The sequence below is a fragment of the Anser brachyrhynchus genome (genome assembly GCF_964034855.1).
Source record: "Anser brachyrhynchus genome assembly, chromosome: 2".
Taxonomy (NCBI): Eukaryota; Metazoa; Chordata; class Aves; order Anseriformes; family Anatidae; genus Anser; species Anser brachyrhynchus.
This window is the reverse complement of record NC_137695.1, coordinates 79,613,298-79,621,066: the sequence shown is the minus strand read 5'-3', so window position 1 is coordinate 79,621,066 and position 7,769 is coordinate 79,613,298. Positions and strand designations below refer to the sequence as shown.

Here is a 7,769-nt window from a genome sequence, read left to right as displayed (position 1 = left end):
TGCTTGTGATATTAATGGTTCATGGATGTAACCGTTCCCAGTAACCCTGTATGACAGTCCAAGTTATAATTGCGTCAGAAACAACATTTCTCCAGTCTACCACTCTGTTCTTCCTTTTCTGTGGTACTGCAGGGATGGGAGGAGAGTTTTAGCTGGCCGCTGATTTCTTCATCAAAAAGGCTTCTTAAAGCTAATTTCTGCGCCATCCTTTTGGTGCTGTATTCAGCACCTGGTACCTGGCGAGTGCCCAGACCTAAGGGCAGCAGTGAAGCGTGAGCAGTCCATTCACACTGAGAGGGGTGACCCAGAGCATGGGCTTCGTGCCTGGCAGGGTTTCAAAAGACAAGATGGAGCAGGATAAGGCTGTGCCATCATTCACGTTACAGCTCTAAATATGTAGGGTTAGTATATAGCATACATTTTTATGAGTGTATGCAGGCTGTGCAGAGGATAAAAGAAAGGAGATGCCAGAAGAAGAGCTGAATGAAATGTAAGTCTGCCATTCGGTTTTGGTACAGTTAGTCTAGAGGCTGGGTATGCAGGAGAAGCAGCCAGAGCTGGCACAAGATAAGGACCACCAGAGGCACCAGGGATGTGACCTTCCAGTGGAGAGGGACTGGGAGAGAGCAGGGAAACAGCTGGCATACACTGAGGGTTGTTTTTTTATTTCACTTTTATGCTCGTGCAAGGTAACTGTTCCTGAGCAATGAAATGAAATGCTGAAATCTCGACAGAATATTTTGTATGTTATGTTCCTTCTGCCGGAAATCTTTCTTCACGTGTGGTTCTTTTATTTCATGGCCCTCAGGAGCAACATCTACAGTCTGAGTCCTTTTGCCCTCTGCTGCAGTTCCTTCTGGCCATCACACAGTTAAGGCGTGTTGCCTTCCAGGAGTCCCGTCTCACTCCTGCCAGAATCAATGATAAAATTCCGACTGCAGAAGCGATCGAGCCCATGGGCCAGATGGATATTTGTTATCAGAACATTCGAAAGGCTCTTACTGCAATAAAGAGCTATATGAAGTATTTGCTCTAAAGAAAAGTACCAATCTCTTGTCTCCAGGGCATTCTTAATCAATATTATATTACAGGTTGATTAAATACCAAGATATTAGAACGGTGAATCTCCAAGTTTAGTTTTGACTTTTCTCTGTTACTCAAAAACAACTGTAAAAATTGTTTAGAGAAATGTTGACAATACCGGAGAACAACAGAATCAAAACAGCATCGTAGCTGCTGTGTCTGGACGTGTAAGCTTGGCTAGGGGGAAATGCTTGTCACTGGATCCGTGCCTGGCAGATGCTGCAGCTGTAGAGTATTACATCTTTGTGGGCTAAATATTTTGCCCATTTATCCTGTGATCTGTGCAAGTGGAACAATTTCCGTGCATAGCTTCTTAGACTGGAATCCAGCAGTGTATAAAAGGTGGGTGCCTCTCAAAAAGCTGGTGGCAGTTGTGGGAAGCCAAATAGAAAGGTCAAAATCTGCAGTTTTCACAAATCTATAGGGAAGCATGTGTCAGGTACTGGAAGCTGCAGCTTTGATGCATTGATGCTGTGATGAAAAATGGTTAAGAAAGAGACCCAAGGCCATGTGAGGAAGTGTGGCTACGCCAGCCATCATCTGGAGCTGTAACAGTTGGCTTCTCCCTCTTGCCACTGGGCTCTTTTTATTTTTGTAGGCTTTCCATGTTCAATAATAAGTATTAGGCTCATGTCCTTCTAAACATGAGTGATAAAGGCTGGGACTGGAGTGAGGAGGAGGAGGCGGAGAGAACCTGGCTCTGGACTGAAACTGTGAAGAGCCTGGGGCATCAAAATACCCAGCGTTGTCAAAGCAAAGTTGCATTTAGCTCAGTGTTTTGTTTCTAAGAGGGACCCCTGATTATGTGGGGGAAAAAGCACATGGAATGAGTGACAGGGTGAAGAGCTCACTCCCTGCGAGTCACCAGCATGCAGACTTTTAAGAATGCTAAATAAGAAATCGAGCTGGACAATTAGACCCCACTTTCTCCCCCTGCTTCTCCAGCTTCCAAAGCACCCCAATCTTTCCCTTACCGGAGCTGTTTTATTCAGTCCCTTTCTCAGTGTCTTGTTACCATAGTTAGCATTTGTTCTTTGGGGGTGTTTCTGGTTGTATTATATTTTATTAAAGGAGGTTTGAGAGTTTGTTTGTTCTAATAAGCTGGAGCTGTAATTGGGAAATGGGTTAAGCTTGCTTCCAATTAAGATAATTGACGTGAAAAACCCAATTGCGTCCTGAGAGAGAGAAAGAAATAAGTTCCCCAGCTGAGTTATGGAAGTGAACAGCTTTGTCTAACAATGTAGGTAGAAGCAGATGTTTAGAAAAACATGTAAAAGCAATCAGGAGGGGATTTATTCATTTGTTTATTAATTAAGATGCATGCATGAGCAGACAGCCAGCAAAGTTCTGAGTGAAGAAAGGCAAAGTTCTAGCAGGGGGTAGAGAGAAGCTCTATATGGGTGATTATTGGCTTTTTGTAAAGGAAGAACCACGCCACTGGGGCAGGAGGATTCAGGTTGGTGTGTCCCCTTGCACGCAACCTTCCTGTTTGTGTTCCCCTGATCCTAGTAAATCTCTTCTCTTTTTTTTTTTTAAATGAAGTAAGATGCGTGATGAGGTCCTATTAGGCCAAAAGTAGATCCACAGCTAGTGAAAAGGTACAGGGGTCTGTGCACTCAGGGCTTTGGCACGGTTTAAAAAATGCATAAGGAGTACTAGGGCAATTCTGAGGTTGACAGGGAGTGGCTGGGGACTTCTGATGATGCTGAAATTTGCTTTATGTTTTGTGGGGAATAAGTAAAGTGGAATCAGATTTTCTGACAGAAGTTTGGGGGCCTGACTGGGCAGACAGTGGCTGAGAATCTGTTAGTTGGTATGGTCAGTCTGGAGAAAAGGGAACACAGAGGATGGGGGTTTGCTAGACAGCCATCTGTGCTTAAAATGGGACGATATTCTAGTGCTGGTAAGAAAGAGGGAAGGTTTTAAAGGCTTTGGATGAGAATATATAGCTTTCTTTTCTTTCTTTTATTCCTTTTTTTTTTCTCCCCCACGCCCCATAGTCTATATCTTATCTATATCTGTATCCAACAAACTTGGATTTCATTTACAGTGTCAAATGTAACATCATCTGGTATTAAAATTGGAGGGACCAGCACTGATTTCACTTGGCTGCTCATGTAAATGATCATAAAGGATTAAAGCCTTAGTGAAACATATTGCTCTTTTCTTTGTTTTCTTGTTTGAGCTGTCCTTGAAATTCAGCAATGACTGGTAAAACTTCCTTTTTTAAGACTCTGTAGCCATTAATGGCTCATCTACCTAACTTGTCTCTGTGAAGACTTTGATAGTGTTAATGAACGATGAACTTTCAGTGTGTTTGTGGTTTGTGTGTTGCTTGTTGCAGGGTGGAAGGAGGCGTTTTACATAGATAAAACTGACTGTCTGAAAACCAGATATGCTTTCTAGCTAAAATACCAGCCTCTAGCTGACTTTTCTGTGATTGAGCTGCTCTCTGATACAGTAAATCAAACAAGGAACATGTCCAATTCCTCTTTCCCATAAAGAAAGGTGGTAGGGTCCGTCTGTTCTGATCCTGGCACTCAGCCCCCTGTGCATGTGGAGGTCTGCAGAGCCTGGACCACTGCTCAAGCAGTGGGCAACCAGGATTCCTCCTCCTCCTGCTGCTGCTGCTAATGTCTTCATTTAGAAGATGGAGCACTCAAGCTGATGTTTTTTGAGATCTTGTATGGCTGCTCTAACACCAAAAGTAACAGAGGTGAGACATGGGGTATTGGTAGCTTCTCTGTGCTGGCTCCTGCAAGTGTGTGACCTTACTGCAGGGTCTTGGGGGAAGGAGATAGGTGCAGGGCTTAGTTTCTGTAATTTGGTGTTTGGATGATGAAATAAAAATAAGTGAATGCTTCTAGTTACTATGTAGACCTCTGCATTTATAGCTCTATGGTCTATTATTGAGTGTCCAAAAAACTGTTTGGGGCTAATCATACAGAAGTTTTCTTCTTGAGGTCCACCAAAGATTGCAGGTGGATGTTTAGGCTAACTCCTTTAACCAGTTACAGAAGTTCCTCAGTTCATTCACAGGCTACAGATAGATCTCAGTGTTAGACTAGTTGCTCTTTTTGGTTAATTCAAATGCTTTTGGTGAAGTACTGCTTTGTTGTAACTTTTTCCAGTCTGTTCTTTGTCCTTACATTTAGGAAGAATTTAAAATATGATTAAATTTCTGGAGATGTAGACAGATCTTTTATTTAGGAAATGTTAAAATGAATCTTTTTCTCTGGAGGTTGTTCTGCTTATGTAAAAAGATAATGAAAATGACATTTGGACTCTTCTCAAGTGAACCAAGACTTAGTCCTTTTTTTTTTTTTTTGTACCTCATGCAATGAAAGGCAAGTAACTGAACAGTGCCATTGTAGATTCTATGATCTTTATATCCTTCAGAGAAAGTATTCCACATGCTTTACTTAGGCAAAGCTCCTGCTGACTTCTAAGGAAGCCAGAGCTAGTCAATGTCGCTTGTTTTCATAGACTAATATCCTCTTGATAGTAAGCATGAGTAATGAATGTTTTCTGAAATTATATCACTCTTTTGGGATGCCTCACTGACCACAGGCTACTGATCCTACTGCTTTTACAGCATGTTGCAAGCCAGGAACTTACAAATGATGTTTGAAAGACTGAGCCAGTTTACCTCTGTACTTTAAAGTGATTGCAGAATCTTTTTGAAGGCTTAGTGTTACGATAGCTTTGTAAATACAAACCACAGCTTGAGAGAATTAGGGGAAGAAAAAAAAACAAGTTAGAAAAAACAATTTATTAAGTAGCATCATATAAATAACTTGTTACAAAAATCAATTTGCAAAAAGGCAAATTCACTCTGTCTGTGAGAAATTGTTGTTCAAATTGGTTTCTCATTAAATCCTTAAATTTCATATCCCCCCTGCCCCCCACCCCCAAAAAAGAAGCCAGTACAGTGAACAAGAAATATAAGGGAGAGAGTGCACACTTGCCATCTGACCATAACAAATTGCCCATCCATGCTGCAGAAGAGATGATCGTTTCAGCATGGATCCCTTTGTAATAGAGGGAAGATTCTAGGTGTAAATCTCTTGGGCGTGAAAAATGTTGTCACCTGCAAATGTTCCTCAGTGCTGAGCAGTGGTGAGCGGATCCATCCGGTGCTCAGGCTTCCCCTACGCAAGAGGATACGTCACGAGAGACTGTGTGGCTGGAGCATACCAGCAAGTAAGTCTTCCCAGGTGGTGGCACTAGTTTCAATTTATGCTTGGAAGTATTTTTAATTAAAAAAGATCAATACCGAAAAGCATTTATTTTAAGGGTTTAAAAATCACAAATCGCAATAAGAGTTTGCCAGATTGATTTAGCTCAGTAACACAGTTAAGATGCACATAGCATTTATTATAAGGCCTTTTTTTTTAAGTTTAATTTTCAAAGCAATGAAAGTAATCACAGAATGAAAACAGTACAGTGTTTCTGAAGAGTCTTTATATGTCAAAATCCAGAACAACTTTGTGTTTGCAGTGTTGTTTCTTTGTTGTGTTCACCTGAATGCTTAATAATACTATACATTTGTTTCCTTAATAAACACTAAAGTAATAGATTGTAGAAAACTAAAAGCTTATAGAAAGTGTCTCCAAGTATATTTACATAAATAGTGCAGTCTCATAGGAAAGGTCAAAAGCCCATGGGAGTGGAAAGGATTTCTCTGTGTGCAGGACTTGCATCTTCTTTGTCAAATTAAATTTGCAAAAGGAGAAATTTGGAGTTTACAGCTCCTTTTTTTCTTTTTTTTTTTTTTTTTTGTTTTTGAGAGAAGACATGCAGGAAAAAAAAATAAGAGCAGCTTCTGTAAAAGCTCCTTTGAAATCTAGTAGCTCTATGTATAATATGACAGCTTTGTGGCTTTTAAGTGCCGTGGGCCTGCCTTGCATGTGACTGATTACCTCCCCCCGACTCCCACCCCATGCAATTCATTTTCCATTCTTCTTCCTGAAAATCCTGGGTCTCTGACTCTTGAGCTCCCTGCAACCCTAGACATGGCTTTTGGGTACGGTTCAGGGAAGTGTTTAGTGTGTGACGAATGCGGGTATGGGCTGAAAAGTATAATATTGCAAAATAATGGGCAGAATCAAGATTGTCTCAGCTGTGCCTAAATAAAAGTGCTGAGAGGACAGGCAGGTGTTAAAACATGGAGTTGGCTGCTGTGTTTTTCCCCTTCTTCTGGAGCATGAAGCTGTAGATATTAAATATACTTTTGTTCCTTTTTTTTTCTTCTTAAATAAACAACCTCTAAGAAAACAAGTCTTTCTGAAGGCTAAATTGAAAATAAATGTCGTGGCTCTGACATTTACTGGGGAAGGCTGCTGTTTCACGGGTCTAGAGGGGCTGGAAAAATACCCTGCATTTCACAACTTACAAAATAGTTCATACTTGTCAGAAATAGCATAATGACTGTTAATTTGTCAGCTCTCATTTGACAAGGGAGCTCAGACTGCAGTGTTAATTGAAACACAAATGGGCAGGGGATGGCAGCATCCATTTGGGACAGTGGTCTTGTAAAACACTTCAGTACTGCTTATAGCCAAATGAAACATGGAGAGATTTAAAACAGATGGTGGCAGGAAGAGGTAACATGATGGTGTCTGCAGAGAGTTACCTGCTCAGAGTCACTGTCCGTAATTCACTGAAAACACTGCAGGAGGCCATCAAGATATATCTGATGCAGAAATTTAGCACGTTTAATAATCAAGAGAAAAGGACTTTCTTCGCTAGAAATTTGCATGGAAATGGCCTTGATTTAATTTACTTGGTCTGAAAAAGATGATGTCTGTCTTCCTATCCATGCAAATCTCCCTCTGGCTGTCGTAGACAATCTGGAAGTGTAGAAGTGACTATGTGCTGTTGTCCCTGCTCAACACAGTTAAGTCTGATTTTGAAACATGCCTAGCTCCCAATGTTCCCTTTATTATTTCCCTTCTTTTTATGCATACTGTACATGTGCACACACATTCCCAAAGGCATTTCTCCCTGCTCTACTTCTTTATGACCACTGTATTTCTGTAGGACTAGACATATTCAGTTAATAGTTTTTGTTAGTTTATTTCTTGACAGAGAAATGGAAATGTTGTGCCTTGTAATGCAGCCTGTTTCTTCCAAAACTGGATCATTTGAAAGTTGCTTCTCCCATTTGTGTTTACCAACTATGAAATACCTTTCCATAGAATGAACTAAGACCTGACAGCTAACAATATAAACAATCATCAGAAAAATATAACTGTTTCTTAGGACAAGTTTAGAAAATATTGTTGTTGGTACATATAGTGTTTCTCTTCTACTTGGGATCTTTCCCAGACATTTTTTACTAGCTGAAACATAGATAACTTGTTCTTGTGGGAGATTTCTTTTCTTCTTTATGATTAGATAGTGTATCCATCCACATCAGGTCTGGGAACATATTCCAGCCCTGTGGTACTGCCAGTTGAGCCGTTTGGAAAACCCCAAATTTCCTTGTTCAGAGCTCACTGCAAGTTTTTTGCCTTCGCTTATTTCCAAGGGCCAGTCTGCACAGGGAGGTATCCTGGCACAATGGTGTCAGCACCGTATGCGGGTGCGCTGGTTTGCTGCATCTCCACATACTGCTGCTTCTGTGGGATAGAGGGATTCTTAACCTGAAACATCTATTCTTCTGGAATAAAAATCCCTTTTCT

The 7,769-nt window shown here is 40.9% G+C and overlaps 1 long non-coding RNA gene across 2 annotated transcripts; it reads left to right on the top strand.

Annotated features, from left to right (window-relative positions):
- Positions 1-2,333: 2,333 nt before the first annotated feature.
- On the top strand, positions 2,334-7,350 carry LOC308189337. 2 transcript variants are annotated; one of them, XR_013946302.1, is made up of 3 exons: positions 2,334-2,539; positions 3,588-3,799; positions 5,191-7,350. It is a non-coding gene; the product is annotated as an uncharacterized lncRNA (long non-coding RNA). The 2 variants fall into 2 exon arrangements; XR_013946301.1 differs by lacking the exon at positions 3,588-3,799.
- Positions 7,351-7,769: the final 419 nt, after the last annotated feature.